Below are 19,345 nucleotides of genomic sequence, written 5' to 3'. Positions count from 1 at the left end.
AATCTATGGCTTGTAATACTTGCTTTGAATTTCCTGGAATTTGCATTTTTCTCTCCTACTTGCTCGTGCTCTACGTCGGCAGGGCCCGGCCCCGCGCATACCTCACCCGGCGTTAGCCCCGACCGGAAACCAGGACGGGACTAAGGGGTGAGGGGCTACGTGGCAAGTTAGGCTCCTGAGTCGTGATGCTCAGGAGTCCCCCTTGACGCGCAAGCAACAAGTAGGAAAAAGGGGGGAACAAGGAGTGGATTGGTCATTCTGCGTCGGCAGGGCCCGGCCCCGCGCATACCTTACCCAGCGTTAGCCCCGACCGGAAACCAGGACGGGACTAAGGCGTGAGGGGCTACGGGGCAAGTTAGCCTCCTGAGTCACGATGCTCAGCAGTCCCCCTTGATGTTCAAACGGGTTTCCATACCTTGGCTCCGCTCAGGGAGGGGCGCGTGACGACCAGGTCCGAGGGACCTGGCTGGGTGGCGTGCGCTCGGGCAAGGCCCGGGCGTAGCCCCCGTGTCCAGCCCCCTCGCGCGGCGCTCCAGAGGGGAGGCGTTGCGATGGTGCCGGACACTGAGCTCTGGGCTCCCTGAGGTTGGTACGGCCATAGGCTGCCCTCAGTTGTTTATCACCAGCGCGGAGCATAGCGCTTCCGTATGTGTACGGGCATAGCCGCTCCTCGGCAGTGTCGTCAGCCAGCACGGAGCATGGTGCTTCCACTGGTACGTGGGAGGGGGCTCCCCTCCGGGAGGAGCCCCCGGGGCGTGTACAGCCCCACCCTGACACGTGGCCGGCACGGTAAGGCTAGGAGAGGTGTAACTGGGCACTCGTGAGCCAGCGCGGGACTCGTGAGGCCCTACCTCGAGGCGGGTTGCGCCTGGCTTTGGGCCTTTATCAATGGTGTGTTCCTGTAGGGTGGTTAGAATGCAAATGCTCTACGTCCTCAGGTCCCGGCCCTTGAGCTAGCTCAGCCGCTGCTGGTATGACAGGTCGCGATGCCGTGGGTCAAGGCCAGGGGTGAGGGCTGGAGAGTCAGTAGGAGCCCATGAGTCACGATGCTCAGGTTACTCCCCTTTTAACGTGCAAGCGCTTTGCATGAAAGCGGAGAAGTCCGCGATAAGCAGCAGGTGACAATTAAGCGCGAAAGAGCAAATTCTTTTTAAGTAGACGCGGGAAAAGCAAACGCCGCTGGGCCAGGCCTGAGCAGCTCGGGGATGATGCAGCCCGAGGGGCGCCCCCAACAAAGTAAGTAAAGAGCATAAGAAAAACGGATACATGCCGCAGGGACGGACCCACGCGACCTGGGAATGATGCGGCCCTGTGGGCGCTCCCAGCTAAAAACGGAACTTAGAAAGATGTCACCTGGTGGCGTTGAAGATGAGGTGATGTTGAAGAAGCTGGCGATGCGCGATGAAGACGCCGATCCTCACGAGCCCCCAGGCCCAGGAGCCTCGAGAGGCTCCGGGGGCGCAGGTGGGTCTCCGAGGGCCATCTCCATCTCTGCCAGGACCACACAATGCCTGACCTCCTGGGCCTCCAGAATGCTCCTCAGCAGGCACTAATGAGCGGCGACCGCGTTCGGCAGGACGAAAGGCATGCGAACGTAGCTGTGAGGTGGACCCTCGCAACGCCCCACGCGCGAAGGTCAGAGGTGCTCCTGAGACGCGGCTCGATTGAGCCCTGGCACATCGATGCAGACGCGCAGCCCACCATCCTCGCCTGTATGTGGGGCCACGGTGGGCAAGCGGCGGCTGCCGCGCATGACTCTCGACTCCTGTAGCTCCTGGGTGTTTCTTGCGATGAAGTCCTGAGGGTTTGGTCTTCCTTGCCTCGTACCTTCCTGAGGGAAACGTGCCTGGAAGCACCCACCGAGCGCCTCCCTCGCGACCTTGGCAAAGTCAGTGGCTCTCCAAGAAAGAGCCCCCGAGCACTGCCTAAGGAGGGCGCCGGGTGCGCCTTCCAATGCAAGAGAGGGTGGCGCTCCCTGATTGGGCGCAGATCCTGACGCAACACCTCCGGAGGCGCCTGCCTCCTTATGGCTTGGGCCAGCCGAAACCTTCTTCTTCTTAAGGGTCGCCTCAGGAAGTCTTCCGTTCCTATGGTCCAGGTCTTCGATGGGTGCGGCTTGGAACGTGCGCTCAAGTGAACACATTGCGTCCCTTTCTTCACAGGGTACGGTGATGACTCCGCCGCTTCCTGGCATCTTGAGGACATTGTATCCATGGTGAGTCACTGCCATGAACTTGGCCAGGGCTGGGTACCCGAGGATGGCGTTGTATGGCAGACGGATGTGGGCGACGTCGAAGTCGATGAGCTCGGTGCTGTAGTTGTTGCGCTGCCTGAAGGTGACTGGAAGGCGAGCCTGCCCTATTGGAACAATGGAACCATGAGTGACTCCTGAGAAGGGCTTGGTTGGCTGAAGCTGATCGTACGGCACTTGGAGATTGTCGAACGTCTCGACGGACAGGATGTTGAGTCCTGCTCCACCATCAATGAGGGCCCTGGTGACCTGCATGTTGCTGATGACTAGGGAGAAAAGCATCGGGAGGACTCCGGCCGTTGCCGCGCACTTGAGCTGATCCGCTGAGCTGAACGCGATAGCGCACGCAGACAACTTGAGAGGGCGCGTGGCCTCAAGCTTGGGGAGGACTGCATTCACCTCACGAGCAAACTGCTTGAAGATGCGTTGTGAGGCTGGGGCCTGCGCTCCACCCAAGATGCAAGCGATTGCGCACAGCTCTTGGAAGCCCCCAGCCCCCTCGTCTTGATGTTGGCCTTTGTTCCTCCTTGGCGGTGGCGGCAGAAGAGGAAGGCCGGCGTTGCTGTGCGGGCGATCCTCACGAGGCTGATCTCTCCAGCCTCCCTTGCGAGGCTGGTCCTGCCAGCGATCCTCGCGAGGTCGGTCACGCCACCATTAGCGAGGGCCACGGTCTTCCCATTGTCCGCCACCTCTTCCTCCTCCTCAGCCATAGCCCCTGTCGTTGCGCTTGGGGCGTCGGCCGACATGTCCATCTCTCACGGCCCTGAGCTCTTGACATTCATAGGTGTTGTGGGTGTGGAGGTCGTGGTACACGCAGTACCGGCTGCCCTTGGATGACTCAGGCTGATCCCTGCCTTGCTTGGTGTCTGGTTCCGCTGCAAGCATGGCAGCCCCCTTGCGCTTCACGTCCTTGGCCTTGGGCTTCTTCTCTTCTGGGTCGACAGCCGAGAGTTCGAGGAGGGAAAGGCGCCCTTCCTCAGCCCTGGCGCACTTGGTCGCCAAGTTGAACAGCTCCAGGGATGTGCACAGGTCTTCATGGATTGCTAGATCCTCCTTCATCTTGATGTCGTGTACGCCATCGGAGAAGGCCGAGATGATGGCTTCTTCAGTCACCTTGGGGATCTTGAGGCGACCGTTGTTGAAGCGCTGGATGTATTTCTGCAGGGTTTCCCCTTGCTGCTGCTTGATGCGGCACAGATCGCTCACGGCCGGGGGCCAGTCACGAGTGCCCTGGAAGTTGGCGATGAAGCGAGTGCGCATCTCGTCCCAGGAGGAGATTGCGCCAGGAGCCAGGTTCAGGAGCCAGGTGCGGGCCCTGTCCTTGAGCTCCATGGGAAACCAGTTCGCCATGACCCTTTCGTCTCCATTGGCGGCTTCGATGCATAGCTCGTAGAGCTGTAGGAACTCCGCGGGGTCCGCCATGCCATTGTAGCGAGGGGGCAGGTCAGGCTTGAACTTGCCTGGCCATGCAATGCCGCATAGCTCGGGGGTGAGGGCGCGGCAGCCTGCTGTGGCTACCGGTGCCTTTTGCTGGTGCTGGGCTTGTTCCTGGGGATTACCGCGCGCCGCCGCTTGGAGCAGCGCGGGGTCTTGGCGTGGAGGTGCAGGGACGCGATCTTGGCGCGCCGGCGCTGGGAGGGCGCGAGCACCTTCTTGGCGACGAGGGATCCCTTGGCAGCTCCTTTCTTGGTGCGCAAGCACTGGACGCGGAGGGTCTCGCCCTGGGGCTGCGCGCCTTGGAGCCAGGGCGCCTTCTTGGGGAGGAGGTGGCGGAGGCACCTCCTAATCCTCGCCTCCTGTGCGGAATGGTGGGCGAGGCAGCGAGAGGGACAGCAAGGGGGAGCCCCCTGCGGCGCTGACGAGCTCGGTGATGCGGGCGAGCCAGTCCTCGTAGAGGTCGTCGACGGGGCGGTAGTGCAAGAGCTCTCTTGCCAGGAGCAGCGCGGCGTGCGCGTCCGTGGGGGCGCGACGGGCATGGGACAACGAAGCGGCTGGAGTCAGCGACGGTGTGGCGGTGCGGCCCTCCCGCCGCACCGAAGGATGCTGGGACGAGGCCTGCTGCTCGTTCCCCGCCGGGACGGTGGCGGCGTTGGTGGCAGGCGACAGGGAACGATGAGGGCGTCCACCAACGGGCGCCGTCTGGGCGACGCGGGTGGCGAGAGTAGCCCGGCGCTCGGCACGAACCCGATGAGCGTCAGCCATGGACACGACGGAAGATCACACGCGAACAACGGAAGAAAGATTCCGGCGCACCCCTACCTGGCGCGCCAAATGTCGGATTTCGGGTTCCGGTAGACCCTTGAGGTTCAAACACTGGGGTGCGCGTGGAGATCTCTCCCCTACCGATCTACGTCCAATCTCCTCGCGTGATCTAAGCTGGAAACAACGAACAACACAAGGGACACGAGGTTTATACTGGTTCAGGCCACCGTTGTGGTGTAATACCCTACTCTAGTGTGTGGTGTGGTGGATTGCCTCAGGGCCTGATGATGAATAGTACAAGGGAAGAACAGCCTCGCGAGAGGTGTTCTTGAGCTGGTGCGATGAACTGCTTGGGTGAGTTCAGTCGCCTCTCTCTCTCTCTCTCTGCTAGGGCTCTATCAAATCTCTAGATGTCTCTCCCCGCTACTCTGTGGTGGCTAGCTCTATTTATAGAGGCCCTGGGCCTCTCCCCAAATAATGAGCGGGAAGGGCGCCAACAATTGGTCATTTTGAAGGGGAACATCTAGTACAAGTTATCCTAACCAAAGGTGGTCTTCGGCTGCCAAAAGCATTGGTGATGACGCCGTCTTGGGCTCCACGATGACCTCCATCCTGCCGCTCTGCTGGTCTTCGTCTCATTGCACCGGAATGGTAACCTTTGCCCGATGCCTTGGCATGTGCTTGCCCCCTTTGCACCAAAGGGGAAACAAGGACACTGCGCAGGCCAGCGCCCGCCTGGCGCTCGCCTGGTCTCGATCGTCATGGCTTGCGTCACGGGCTCCTCGCGAGATATCCCTGCCTTGATCTCTCCACCTCCTCACGAGCCTGCCTGATGAGGCTGCCTCTGAGGAAGCTTTCTGACGTCCGCCCCATGAGGCTTGGCCCCTCGCGAGGGTCTTGAGCTTGAGCTGATGAAGATGGGCCACGCCGGGCCCCCACTTGAGCCACGCCATAGGCCGCGGGCAGGCAAGACTAGGGACCCCCGTTCCCAGAACGCCGACACTTATTACTTCCCAATGCCTTCCTCTAGGCCCAAATCATGGTGAAGTGTTATGTAGTCCACGTTCACATAACACCACTAGAGGAGAGACAACATACATCTCATCAAAATATCGAACGAATACCATATTCACATGACTACTAATAGCAAGAATTCTCCCATGTCCTCAGGAACAAACGTAACTACTCACAAAGCATATTCATGTTCATAATCAGAGGGGTGTTAATATGCATATAGGATCTGAACATATGATCTTCCACCAATTAAACCAACTAGCATCAATTACAAGGAGTAATTAACAGTACTAGCAACCTACTAGCACCAATCCCGGACTTGGAGAAAAGAATTGGATACAAGAGATGAACTAGGGTTTTGAGAGGAGATGGTGCTGATGAAGATATTGATGGAGATTGCCCTCTCCCGATGAGAGGAGCGCTGGTGATGACGATGGCGATGATTTCCCCCTCCCGGAGGGAAGTTTCCCTGACAGAACAGCTCTGCCGGAGCCCTATATTGGTTCCACCAAGGTTCCGCCTCGTGGCGGCGGAGTTTCGTTCGAGGAGATGGCTTTTGATTTTTTTTCTCATCAAAAAACTTCATATAGCAGAAGATGGACATCGGAGGGCCACCAGGGGGCCCACGAGGTAGGGGGCGCGCCCAGGGGGGTAGGGCGCGCCCCCCACCCTCGTGGGAAGGGTGTGGCCCCCCTGGTGAACTTCTTGCGCTCAGTATTTTTTATATATTCTGAAAATGTCTTCCGTGAAGTTTCAGGACTTTTGGAGCTGAGCAGAATAGGTCTCTAATATTTGCTCCTTTTCCAGCCCAGAATCCCAGCTGTCGGCATTCTCCCTCTTTATGTAAACCTTGTAAAATAAGAGAGAATAGGCATAAGTATTGTGACATAATGTGTAATAACAGCCCATAATGCAATAAATATCGATATAAAAGCATGATGCAAAATGGATGCATCATCGGGTCACCGGAAGGGGCTCTGGCACCCCCCGGCAACTATATGGGCCTAATGGGCCAAGAGGGGAAACACAACAGCCAGCATGGGCTGCTTCGCCGCACCTGAGGGAGAAGGAAAGAGGGGAAGAGAGAAGGAAGGGGAGGGATTCGGCCTCCCCCTTCCTTCCCTCCTCCCTCCACCTTCCTTCCCCCTCCGGAAGTTATACTATGGGGGGGCAAATTGCACAAGGGCCCCAAGTAGGATTCCTCCTTCTTGGGCGCCCCTTGGCTGTCCTCCTCCCCTCCCACCTATATATACTTGGGGAGGGGGAGCCTAGAAGACAAACGAACAATTGTTAGCCGTGTGTTGCGCCCCCCCTCCACAGTTTACGCCTCCGGTCATATTCACATAGTGCTTAGGCGAAGCCCTGCGCAGATCACTTCACCATCACCGTCACCATGCTGTCATGCTGACAGAACTCTCCCTCGACACTTTTCTGTATCAAGAGTTCGAGGGACATCATCAAGCTGAACATGTGCAGAACTCAGAGGTGTCGTATGTTCGGTGCTTGATCAGTCGGAACAAGAAGAAGCTCAACTACATCAAGCGCGTTGTCAAACGCTTCCGCTTTCGGTCTACAAGGGCACATGGACACACTCTCCCCCTCTCGTTGCGATGCATCTCCTAGATATATCTTGCATGAGTGTATGAATTTTTTTGAAATTGCATGCTACGTTCCCGAACACAAACAATTGCAATTCATCTTATTTTCAGGAAGGGCTTATGTAAGAGCTTTGCTTTAGCAAATCCCATACACTCAACTATCATACAGTCTTCCATGATTGCTACCACTCAAAGCATATTTTTAGAACAAATAGCATCCATTGAACACAGAGAAAGATAGGGGCTTAATGTTTCGCCTCCCAACTTACTTATCATATAGATAATTGTCAAAAATATAATTCATGATCAAATATATTTGAATGGTCATATATGCTTAGATCTTTCCCCATCACATGAAGCTTGCCAACTAAAGAGTAGGATGGAATGAGAAGGATACTACTGACTCTTCCATAAAAGTAAAAGGTAGGCCCTTCGCAGAGGGAAGCAGGGATTTGAAGAGGTGCCAGAGCTCTAAGCTTTTAGAACAAAGATGGAAATAATTTTGAGAGGTATGCTTTCATTGTCAACATAACAACCAAGAGTTCTCACTATCTTCCATGCTAGAGACATTATAGGCGGTTCCCAAACAGAATGGTAAAGTTTTTACTCCCCCACCACCAACAAGCACACTCCACGGTTGGTCTGAAACAACAGGTACCGTCCAACTATCAACAATCATGGGGGGGGTTGTTTGCAATTATATTTTGATTTGATGTGAGCATGGAACTGGGCATCCCGGTTACCAGCCATTTTCACATGAATGATGAGCGGAGTCCACTCATCGTGAGAATAACCCACCAAGAATGGAAGATACTGACAGCCCCTAGTCGCTACATGAGCGATTCGGGCATACAAAACAGATTATTATTTGAAGGTTTAGAGCACGCAAATTTACTTAGAACAGTAGGTAAATACCGCTGTTACGTCTCCAACGTATCTATAATTTTTGATTGTTCCATGCTGCTATATTATCATTCTTGGATGTTCTATAATCATTTTATATCATTTTTTGGTGCTAACCTATTACATAGTGCCAAGTGCCAGTTGTTGTTTTCTACATGTTTTTTACATCGCATGAAATCAATACCAAACGAAGTCCAAACACGGCGAAACTTTTTGTGGATTTTTTGGACCAGAAGACATCCAGTGGGCCGGAGAAACACCTGGGGGTGCTCCGAGGGGAGCACAACCCACCAGGGCATGCCTGGAGGCAAAGAAGCACCCAGGTGGGTAGTGCCCACCTCGGGTGCCCCCTGAACTGCCTCTTGGCTCTATAAATACCCCAATATTCCAGAAACCCTAGGGGGAGTCGACGAAAATCAATTCCAGTCGCCGCAGAGTCTAGAACCACCAGATCCAATCTAGACACCATCACGGAGGGGTAGGGATGGCAATTTTATCCATGGATCTGGATACCCATGGATACCCGACCCAGTTGGGCAAGGGTATGGAGCACATTTCTACCCATGGGTCCATGGATATGGATACCCATGAACAGCCGGGTTGGGCATGGTTATAGTTTGTGCTCCATGGATATCCAATGGATACTCGTATGACATGTGGGGTCATATGCCAGTGACAGTAGAAAGAGCAAATCAATGGGAAATGGCAGGAAATATGCAACTTGTGCCATGAGCTATATGCTACAGAATCAACCTCTGGTATATCACACTTAAGGACTCATCGTATTACTTGTTACCTACTTATGCATGTAGCTTATGTTGTCATTTGTGAGTGAATGATGATGAGTTGATTTTATATTTGGGAAGGCTTCATGCTGACTTTTCTATGCCCATGGAGCTCCATGGGTATGTGGGTATCCAGCGGGTTTGGGCATGGGCACAAGTTGTGCCCATGGATAATTTGGTGGATGGGCAGAGGGTAGGAAGATGGGTCATGGGTTGGATTTGGACCAGCTCCACCCGCCCCAAACCCGACCCATTGCCATCCCTACGGAGGGGTTCATCATGTCCATTGGTGCCTCTCTGATGATGCGTGAGTAGTTCTTTGTAGACCAACGGGTCTGTAGTTAGTAGCTAGATGGCTTCCTCTCTCTCGTTTGATTCTCAATACAATGGTCTCTTGGAGATCCACATGATGTAACTCTTTTTGCGGTGTGTTTGTTGGGATCTAATGAACTTTGAGTTTATGATCAGATCTATCTTTTTATCCATGAAAGTTATTTGAGTCTTCTTTGATCTCTTATATGCATGATTTCTTATACCCTCGTATTTCTTCTCTGATATTTGGGCTTTGTTTGGCCAACTTGATCTATTTATCTTGCAATGGGAAGATGTGCTTTGCAATGGGTTCGATCTTACGGTGTTTGATCCCAGTGACAGAAAGGGAACCGACACGTATGTATCGTTGCTATTAAGGATAACAATATGGGGTCTATTTCTACATAAATAGATCTTGTCTACATCATGTCATCGTTCTTATTGCATTACTCTGTTTCTCCATGAACTTAATACACTAGATGCATGCTGGATAGCGGTTGATGTGTGGAGTAATAATAGAAGATGCACGCATGAGTCGGTCTACTAATCTTGGACGTGATGCCTATATAATGATCATTTCCTGTATATCGTCATGATTATTTGAATTTCTATCAATTTCCCAATAGTAATTTCTTTACCCACCGTTTGCTATTTTCTCGAGAGAAGCCACTAGTGAAACCTACGGCCCCCGGGTCTCTTTAATATATTCACCTTTGCGATCTATTTTATTTGCCTTTTTATTTTCAGATCTATTAAACCAGAAATACAAAAATACCTTGCTGTAATTTATTTTATTTGGCATTCTTCTATCAATCTATTACAACTTTCTCCCATCCACGTGCCAATTTTTGGCGCCGTTACCCGAAAGGGATTGACAACCCCTTTAACACGTCGGGTTGCGAGTATTGGTTATCTGTGTGCAGGTGTTCTTTACATAGTGTTGCTTGGTTCTCCTACTGGTTCGATAACCTTGGTCTCATCACTGAGGGAAATACCTATCGTCGCTGTGCTGCATCATCCCTTCCTCTTTGGGGAAATATCGACGTAGTTCTAGCAGACATCAAAAGGAATTTCTGGCGCTGTTGCCGGGGACACATCACCAACATCTACCAGGTTCCTAATCACAAATCTCATCTCCTGGCAATTTACATTATTTGCCATTTGCCTCTCGTTTTCCTCTCCCCCACTTCACATAAAATTGTCGTTTTATTCGCCCTCTTTTTCGTTCATCCCTTTCTTGTCAGATCTCTTGTTTGCTTGTGTTGCCATGTGCCTTCTATTTGCTTGCATCTTCACTTGCTAAAAATCTATTGATATGGATCCTCATCCACTTGCTAATCTTTTTAAAATATCCAATTATGATGAATCGATTGCTAGTGAATTGAGTTCACTAGATTATCGTTATGAGGTTTTGCTTGAGATTTATGAATCTGAAAATTGTGATGAAGTGTTAAATGAAGGAATTTATACAGAGATTCATGATAGCTCCTTGAATGAAAAGCATGATTACCATGATGTTATTATAAATTCTATTAATGTCAATTGTGTTAATACTACGCAAAACCCCAAGTTTGGGGATGCTAATTTTGCTATGTCCACTACTTGTTGCAATGATCATGATTGGGGTGATGATTCTTATGATCTTGAAGATTTATTTAAACCTCATGATGAATATGCTTACTATAATATTGAAAGTGGGTTTGGAAGAGTGTCAACTTTAGCTAAAAATAATCCCACTTATTTGGAGAGTGTTCCATCTTATGATTTTTTTTAATAAAAGTGGGCTTGGAGAGGTCATGACTTTATTTTATGATAACCCCACTATTTCGGAAGAGTGTCAACTTTGCATGCATGTGGATCATGAAGAGAATATTTTATGTGATAGTTATATTGTTGAATTTGATTATGATCCTACATGTAATTATTATGAGAGAGGAAAATATGGTTGTAGAAATTTTCATGTTACTAAATTACCTCTTGTTATGTTGGGATTGCTGTTGTTTCTTTCTTCTTCCTTGCATATGCTAGTTTTTGCTTGTCTTGATAATTTGTTTTCTTATAAAATTCCTATGCATAGGAAGTATCTTAGACTTAAGTGTGTTTTTCACAAGTTTTATGATGCTCTCTTTATGTTTCAGTTATTATCTTTCATGTGAGCATCGTTGAAATTTCATGCCTAGCTAGGGGCGTAAAACGATAGCGCTTGTTGGGAGGCAACCCAATGAATAAAATTTATTTTTTGTCTTTTGCTTTCTATTTCTGAGTGTTTGCACAATTATGCTACTGTTATGATTGTGTTTTTTGTGTTTTAGTTAGTGTTTATGCCAAGTAAAGCCTTTAGGATCTTCTTGGGTGATAGTTGTTTGATCTTGCTGAAAAACAGAAACTTTCCCGCTCATGAAAATAATTTTCATTTTTAACAGAAGCGTGATAAAATACCAATTCGTTTTGAATAAGATTAATATACAAATTTCTCAGGCTGTCCTAATTTCTCAGAATTTTTGGAGTTACAGAAGTATTCGAAATATTCAGATTGCTACAGACTGTTCTATTTTTGACACATTCTATTTTCTTTGCGTTGTGTTCTTGTTTTGATGATTCTATGGTTTTCTTTGAAAAGTTTTTGCCATAGAGAAGTTGGAATACAGTAGATATAGTGCAAGAATAAAATATGAATTGGTTTGCTACAGTACTTATAGTAGTGATTTGCTTTCTTATACTAACGGATCTCATGAAGGTTTTGTTGAGTATTGTGTGATTAAAGTTATCAAGTTTTGGGTGATGTTATGATGGATGAGGGAATAAGGAGTAAGAATAGCCTAAACTTGTGGATGCCCATGGCATGCCAATCTATTATCCAAAGAGAAGCAAGCAACTAAGCTTGGGGATGCCCCGAGTGGCATCCCCTCTTTCTTCTAACAACCATTGGTATTTTACTCGAAGCTATATTTTTATTTGTCACGTACTATGAGTTTTGCTTGGAGTGTCTTGTATGATATGAGTCTTTGCTTGTTTTACTTTTTTTAAGTCTTGATTACTTGTTGGACACACCTATCTAAGAGAGCCAAACTCATGCCATGACTTGTTAGAATTGCTCTCTATGCTTCACTTAAATCTTTGTGAGCTATGGAATTGCACTAGTGCTTCACTCATATCTTTTTGAGCACGGCGTGCTTTAGTATTTTTGAAGAAATGCTCTCTTGCTTCACTTAGTTTCATTTGAGAGTTAGTAAAATTTTCATGAAATTCTCTCTTGCTTCACTTAAATTAATTTGAGATAAAGAAATATTATGCTCATGATCCTCACTTATATTTGTTTGAGCTTATCAAAAGCAACACATGAAAATTAGTTCCAAAGTGATAGATATCCAAGAAGGATATAATAAAAACTTTCATGAAGATCATTGGACAAAATAAACTTGATTCCTTGTAATAGTTTTGAGATATGATGATGTGATATGTGAGTTATGTTGATGAGTAATTATGCTTTAGTAAGAATATTGGTGTTAAGGTTTGTGATTCCCTATGCAAGCATGAAAGTCAATAGTTCTGCAATGAAATTACATCCTACTTGTGGTGCATTATTTGGTGTTAATTACGCCAGACACCAAGGACCGTGGCGTCAAGCACCGTGGCGTCTGGTCATGGAAGTCCGAGAAGGACTCTTCCTTGCAGGCAAAACCGATTTTGAGGAGGATTTTACTCCAAGTTTCGACCCCAGGGCTCAACATATAAATAGAGGGGCAGGGCTAGCACCTGGAACAGATCAAGAAACACGAAGACATATGCCGGCAACCCCGTCCATCTAGTTTATCCTCTGTCATAGTTTCCATTGTGCTTGGCGAAGACCGGCGGAGATTGTTCTTCACCAACACCGTCACCATGCCGTCGTGCTGCCGGAACTCATCTATTACTTCGCCCCTCTTGCTAGATCAAGAAGGCGAGGACGTCATCCAGCGGAACGCGGAGGTGCCGTACTCTCGGTACTTGATCGGGACGGATCGTGAAGGCGTACGACTACATCAACCGCGTTGGTAAACGCTTCCGCATTACGATCTTCAAGGAATTTATTATTTTGTTAGACTTGGTTGCTTGTTGATATGCTTGAGTATTTAAGTCCTCATGTTAAAACTAGACTATTGCTTCGAACCATATAAAAGTCCAAATGTCCATGCTACAAAGAAAAGATATGTGATGAACATGTTAGGCAGCATTCCACATCAAAAATTCTGTTTTTATCATTTACCTACTCGAGGATGAGTAGGAATTAAGCTTGGGGATGCAGATACGTCTCCAGTGTATCTATTTTTTTATTGTTCCATGTTGTTATATTATCATTCTTGGATGTTTTATAATCATTTTATAGTCATTTTATATCATTTTTTGGTACTAACCTATTGACATAGTGCCAAGTGCCAGTTGCTGTTTTCTGCATGTCTTTTACATTGCAGGAAATCAATACCAAAAGGAGTCCAAACGCAACAAAACTTTTTGTGGATTTTTTTGGACCAGAAGACATCCAGTGGGCCGGAGAAGCACCTGGGGGGTGCTCCGGGGGAGCATAACCCACCAGGGCACGCCTAGAGGCCCAAGCGCGCCCAGGTGGGTTGTGCCCACCTCGGGTGCCCCCTGAACCGCCTCTTTGCTCTATAAATACCCCCAATATTCCAGAAACCCTCGGGGGAGTTGACGAAAATCAATTCCAGGCGCCACAGAGTCCAGAACCACCAAATCCAATCTAGACACCGTCACGAAGGGGTTCATCATGTCCATTAGTGCCTCTCTGATGATGCGTGAGTAGTTCTTTGTAGACCAATGGGTCTGTAGTTAGTAGCTAGATGGCTTCCTCTCTCTCGTTTGATTCTCAATACAATGGTCTCTTGGAGATCCATGTGATGTAACTCTTTTTGTGGTGTGTTTGTTGGGATCGGATGAACTTTGAGTTTATGATCAGATCTATCTTTTTATCCATGAGAGTTATTTGAGTCTTCTTTGATCTCTTATATGCATGATTGCTTATAGCCTCGTATTTCTTCTCCGATATTTGGGTTTTGTTTGGCCAACTTGATCTATTTATCTTGCAATGGGAAGAGGTGCTTTGTAATAGGTTCGATCTTACGGTGCTTGATCCCAGTGACAAAAAGGGAACCGGCATGTATGTATCGTTGCTATTAAGGATAACAAGATGGGGTTTATTTCTACATAAATAGATCTTGTCTACATGATGTCATCGTTCTTATTGCATTATTCCATTTCTCCATGAACTTAATACACTAGATGCATGTTGGATAGCGGTCGATGTGTGGAGCAATAGTAGTATATGCAGGCAGGAGTCGGTCTACTAATCTTGGACATGATGCCTATATAATGATCATTACCTGTATATCGTCATGATTATTTGAAGTTCTATCAATTGCCCAACAGTAATTTGTTTACCCATCATTTGCTATTTTTTTCGAGAGAAGCTACTAGTGAGACCTATGGCCCAGGGTCTCTTCTTTAATATGTTTGCCTTTGCGATCTATTTTATTTGCCTTTTTATTTTCAGATCTATAAAACCAAAAATACCTTGCTACAATTTATTTTATTTTCTGTTTGATCTATCAATCTATTACAACTTTCTCCCGTCCATGTGCCAATTTCTGGCGCCGTTACCTGAAAGGTATTGACAACCCCTTTAACATGTCGGGTTGCGAGTATTTATTATTTGTGTGCAGGTGTTGTTTACATAGTGTTGCTTGGTTCTCCTACTGGTTCGATAACCTTGGTATCATCACTGAGGGAAATACCTACCGTCATTGTGCCACATCATCACTTCCTCTTTGGGGAAATACCAACGTAGTTCTAGCAGACGTCAACCGCATATAAGCAGATATGATGGACACTCATGAAAGAAACTTGGTTCAAGGATTTTGGATGCACAAGCAGTATTCTCTCTTAGTATAGAAATTTTGGCCAGCAAAAGATTCTAAAAAGCAAGCACCACATGTTGGAGGATCCATAACAATATAACTTCTATACAAATATACCCAAACATAACTCATTAAGTTGTCTTCCTTGTTCAACTTCAACTAATTTTCTCAAGTTTGAAAATAATTAATGGGGTTCACAATCATAGAAGTTGTCCAAGATAGTATATTTATATGTGAAATCACTCTTCCTTCAATATTCTTTCATGAATTGTTCAAGTGACCAATACTATGTTTGCTAACTTTCAATAAATTTACCACCTCTCACTACAAAAAAAGACACATCGGTGACATTTTGGGCCGAACGAAATTTTTTTCTGTCATACATATGACACTTCTATGACAATAATTGTGGCAAAACCAGGTATCATCACAGATGTGGTGGGCTCCTACTTCTATGACAAAAAATCATGACAGAAAATGGGCTTTTCATCCTGGGCGGGCCGGAGACGCAGCTGCATGACATTCTCTGGGCCGTCCATGATAGAAAAACCCATGGTAGAAGCGAGGGGGGGGCATTTCGGGGAGTTCCCGGTTACGGTGGGAGGTCAGGGGCCGAGCGATGCGCGTTTCTCTCATACATGTACGCGCGTGTGTGCGAGGCGTTGGCTCTAACTGAACCCGAGCGAGGCGTTGGGCACTAACTGAACCCGAGCGATTGCACTGCAGGCTACGCGTTACTGAACCCGAGCAATCTATCGATGGCTGTTAACTGAACCCGATCGAGTGATTCCTTCGCTACTGCTGCTAACTGAAGCCGATCGATTGGATGAACAGTGAGCGTTGCGAGGGGTTTGGATGAACAGTGAGCGGTGGCGTTGCCTCTGGATGAACAGGACCCCGTGGTGTGGAGGGTTGGATGAACAGTAGACGGTGGAGGGGTGCCCGTGGAGGGGTGGTTGAAGAGAACCCCGTGGTGTGGAGGGCTGGATGAACAGTAGAGGATGGAGGGGTGCCCGTGGAGGGGTGGTTGAACAGTAGCAGGTGGAGTAGCGCGCGGTGGAGGCTGGATGAACAGGAGCCCGTGGAGGCTGGAGGAGGTCGACAGTAGCCCGTGGAGGCTGGAGGAGGTCAACAGTGGAGATGAACAGTATCCCGTGGAGTCCCGTTTTGCGGTACGCCACACCCCTCCTGATGAACAGGACCTCCGTTTCGACCGTAGGAGGTCCGTTTCGTCCGTTTTGTGGTACGCCACACCCCTCCCGGTCAACAGGACCCCCGTTTCGACCGTAGGAGATCCGTTTCCTCCGTTTTGCGGTATGCCACACCCCTCCCAATCAACAGGACCCCGTTCCGAACATAGGAGGTCCGTTTCCTCCGTTTTGTAGTACGCCAGGCCTCGTTTCCATCGCCTGTTCCGTCCAAGCCCTCCCGATGAACACGACCACGCATTCTGTTCCGACCCAGCCGGTTGGCTCCCACGCGTTCCGTTGCCTCCCGATGAACACGACACATTCCGTTGCCTCCCCATGAACACGACTCATTCCGTTGCCTCCCCATGAACATGACGCATTCCGTTGCCTCCCCATGAACACGATGATGACGATGTTTCTCCGTTCCGACCTAGCCATGTACATGAGCCCTGGCCGTACGTATGCGCGAGTAGGCGTTCGAGACCCCGCCCATATGTACACATACGTGGCCGTATTTTCTTTCTTGCACCCTGGCCGCTGTACGTACGTGTACATGCTACGTGCGCGCCTCTACTATGGCACGTACGCGCCTCTACTACGACACGTGCGCGCCTCTACATCCACCAGTATATATGTATGTACACGTACACGACCAGAATGACAACGCTATGTACGCTTCGACCAGGTGGGTCCTGACTGACAGGCACTTCCTTGCGTGCGAAGATGTAGCTGGTGGGTCCCAGCAGTCAGGGGGGCGAATCGTTTTTTTTTTGCCCAGACGCACTTCCTTGCGTGCGAAGATGTAGCTGGTGGGTCCCAGCAGTCAGGGGGGTGAATCGTTTTTTTTGCCCAGACGCACTTCCTTGCGTGCGAAGATGTAGCTGGTGGATCCGAGCAGTCAGGGGGAAACATTTTTTTTGTGAAATATGGTGGTCTGTCCGGTGGGTCCCCGCTGTCAGGTGGAGGAATCATTATTTTGCGCATAATAAGGAGGCACTTCCTTGCTGTGGCCGTGGACCCAGCTGTCAGCCTCTCCACGTACAGTCCACGTCCGATGGAAGTCATTGCTTGACCAAGTTGACCACGCCGCGCCGAGAGCACCACAGCGGTGGATGACAGCGAGGACTAGGAAGGGGACGACTCGGAGCCGGATAAGACGCAGTAGTGGATGCCCACGCGAAGAGGAGTATGAGTGTTCACTGGTTCGGTTGCAGTGTGAGGCTGCTGTCGCTGCAGAATAACAGGGGTGTGGGTGAGTAGAGAGATGGCCTGGCCAGCGGTGGGAGCAGTAGGGGCGGTGAGGCCTCCGCGGCATCACAGCCGGCCACGGGAGGCAGGAGCACGCGGCACGACCGGCGCTGGTTTGGGCGGCTGGAGCAAGAAGACCAGAGGTTGAAGAAGCACTACGGCCGTTGGATGAACATCATACGGTAACAGCAGCTAGAATCGTTCATATTGACTAAGTTGACAAAGCCCTCCGTCCCCGTCAACTTGGTAGGCCCACAAGTCAGCCTCCCACTATGCTGGGTTCCAGCTGGCAGGGGGAATATTCTTTTTTTGTGCGTAATAAGGAAGCACTTCCTTGCGTGCGAAGATAGCTGGTGGGTCCGACATGTCAGCGGGGGGAACGTTATTTTCACGAAATACAGAGGCCCTTCCGATGGGTCCCAGATGTCAGGTGGAGGAATCATTATTTTGCGCGTAATAAGGAGGCATTTCCTTGTGTGTGGCCGTGGACCTAGCTGTCAGCCTCTCCACGCACAATCTACTTCCGATGGTGTCGTTCATTGACCACGTTGACCACGCCGCGCCGAGCGCAACCAAGGTGGTGGACGACGGCGAGGCCCGGACAGCAACGAGCCGGAGATGGGAAGACGCGGGAGTAGAGTCGTAGACGGAGAGGTGTACGAGGGTTAACTGGCTCTAGTGCGGTGTGGTTCGGCAGTCGGTGGAGAAGAACAGGAGGGGTGGAGGGATGGCCTGGCCAATGGTGGAGTAGCGCTTCATAGCGAAGCGTGCTAAGCAGAGCTGCTACCAGCAGGAGGCGGGAGGTGGTCCCGGCGGCGCTGGAGGAAGAAGACGAGAGATTGAAGATGGATGCCGGCCATTGGATGTAAATCCAACGGCTAACCATGTCAGAATCATTTGTTGACTAAATTGACAACGACTTGCGTTGGCTTTGACCTATTGGCCCACATTTCAGCCTCCAAAAATGTGGCACGTATTCAACCCATTTTTCGGAATTTACAGTCTTTTTTTTGCACGGTAGAATTTACAGTCAATTTGATCTTCTTCTTTTTTGAATTACAACCATTAGCTGGGCTGGGTGAACAAATAATGTAGCGTCCATGCGGCCCATTTATTTTATTTCCTAAAAAATTACAAGCCATTCGCACTTTCTCGAAATACATGATTTTGCTGGGCTGATTCTAATTATAATGTTGGGTTGGGCCAGCAATGTTATCAAAAAATAAAAAGGGGCTGAGCATTTTGTTATAAATATATTTAAATAATAAGTGATATTATTACATTCGTCCTTAAATCTTACTAAGCTTTTGTACACAATCACTAGGATTTTCGTGCCAAAACAATCCAGGATTTTATTTGTTAAGAAATTATTTTTATAAGTTAATAAGATGTGGGATATTGTTTTCTTACATATGTAAGTATCTGTTAAATACATGATGACAATAAAAATAATATATAATACATATAAAATAATTTAAATATATATAATATAGTTAGAAGGGAAACATAAGTTGGACCTGGCGTTCCTATTCTTATATAGAAAAATAGAACAGACCTCTATGTTTTCTTCAAAAAATACATAAATTGGGCTTCCAAAAATAAAACCTCGGATGGGAGGTCCATAGGTCAGTCGATACATGACGGCCCTAAGAAAATACAAACATGCCTATGGACCTCCCATCCGAGGTTGTGGGTTGCGCATGTTAAAAATGAAAGCCTAGACGGGGTAGCCCAAAACCACATCCAACACTTGCCAAAACTTCGTCCCTCGTTTTCTCTGTGTTTCGCACACTCGACATTGTGTGGGCATTTTGACTGTGCATCATATGAAGATGTGCTATGCATGAATGTTGATCGGCATGATGTTAACTGGCTGGTAGTTCCATTTTTGACCATGAATAAAACTTCCAACATGATGTTAACCCTGTTT

Source organism: Triticum urartu, chromosome 3A (genome assembly GCF_056163025.1).
Source record: "Triticum urartu cultivar PI428250 chromosome 3A, HENAU_Tu73, whole genome shotgun sequence".
NCBI lineage: Eukaryota > Viridiplantae > Streptophyta > Magnoliopsida > Poales > Poaceae > Triticum > Triticum urartu.
Note: the sequence above shows the minus strand (reverse complement) of the source record.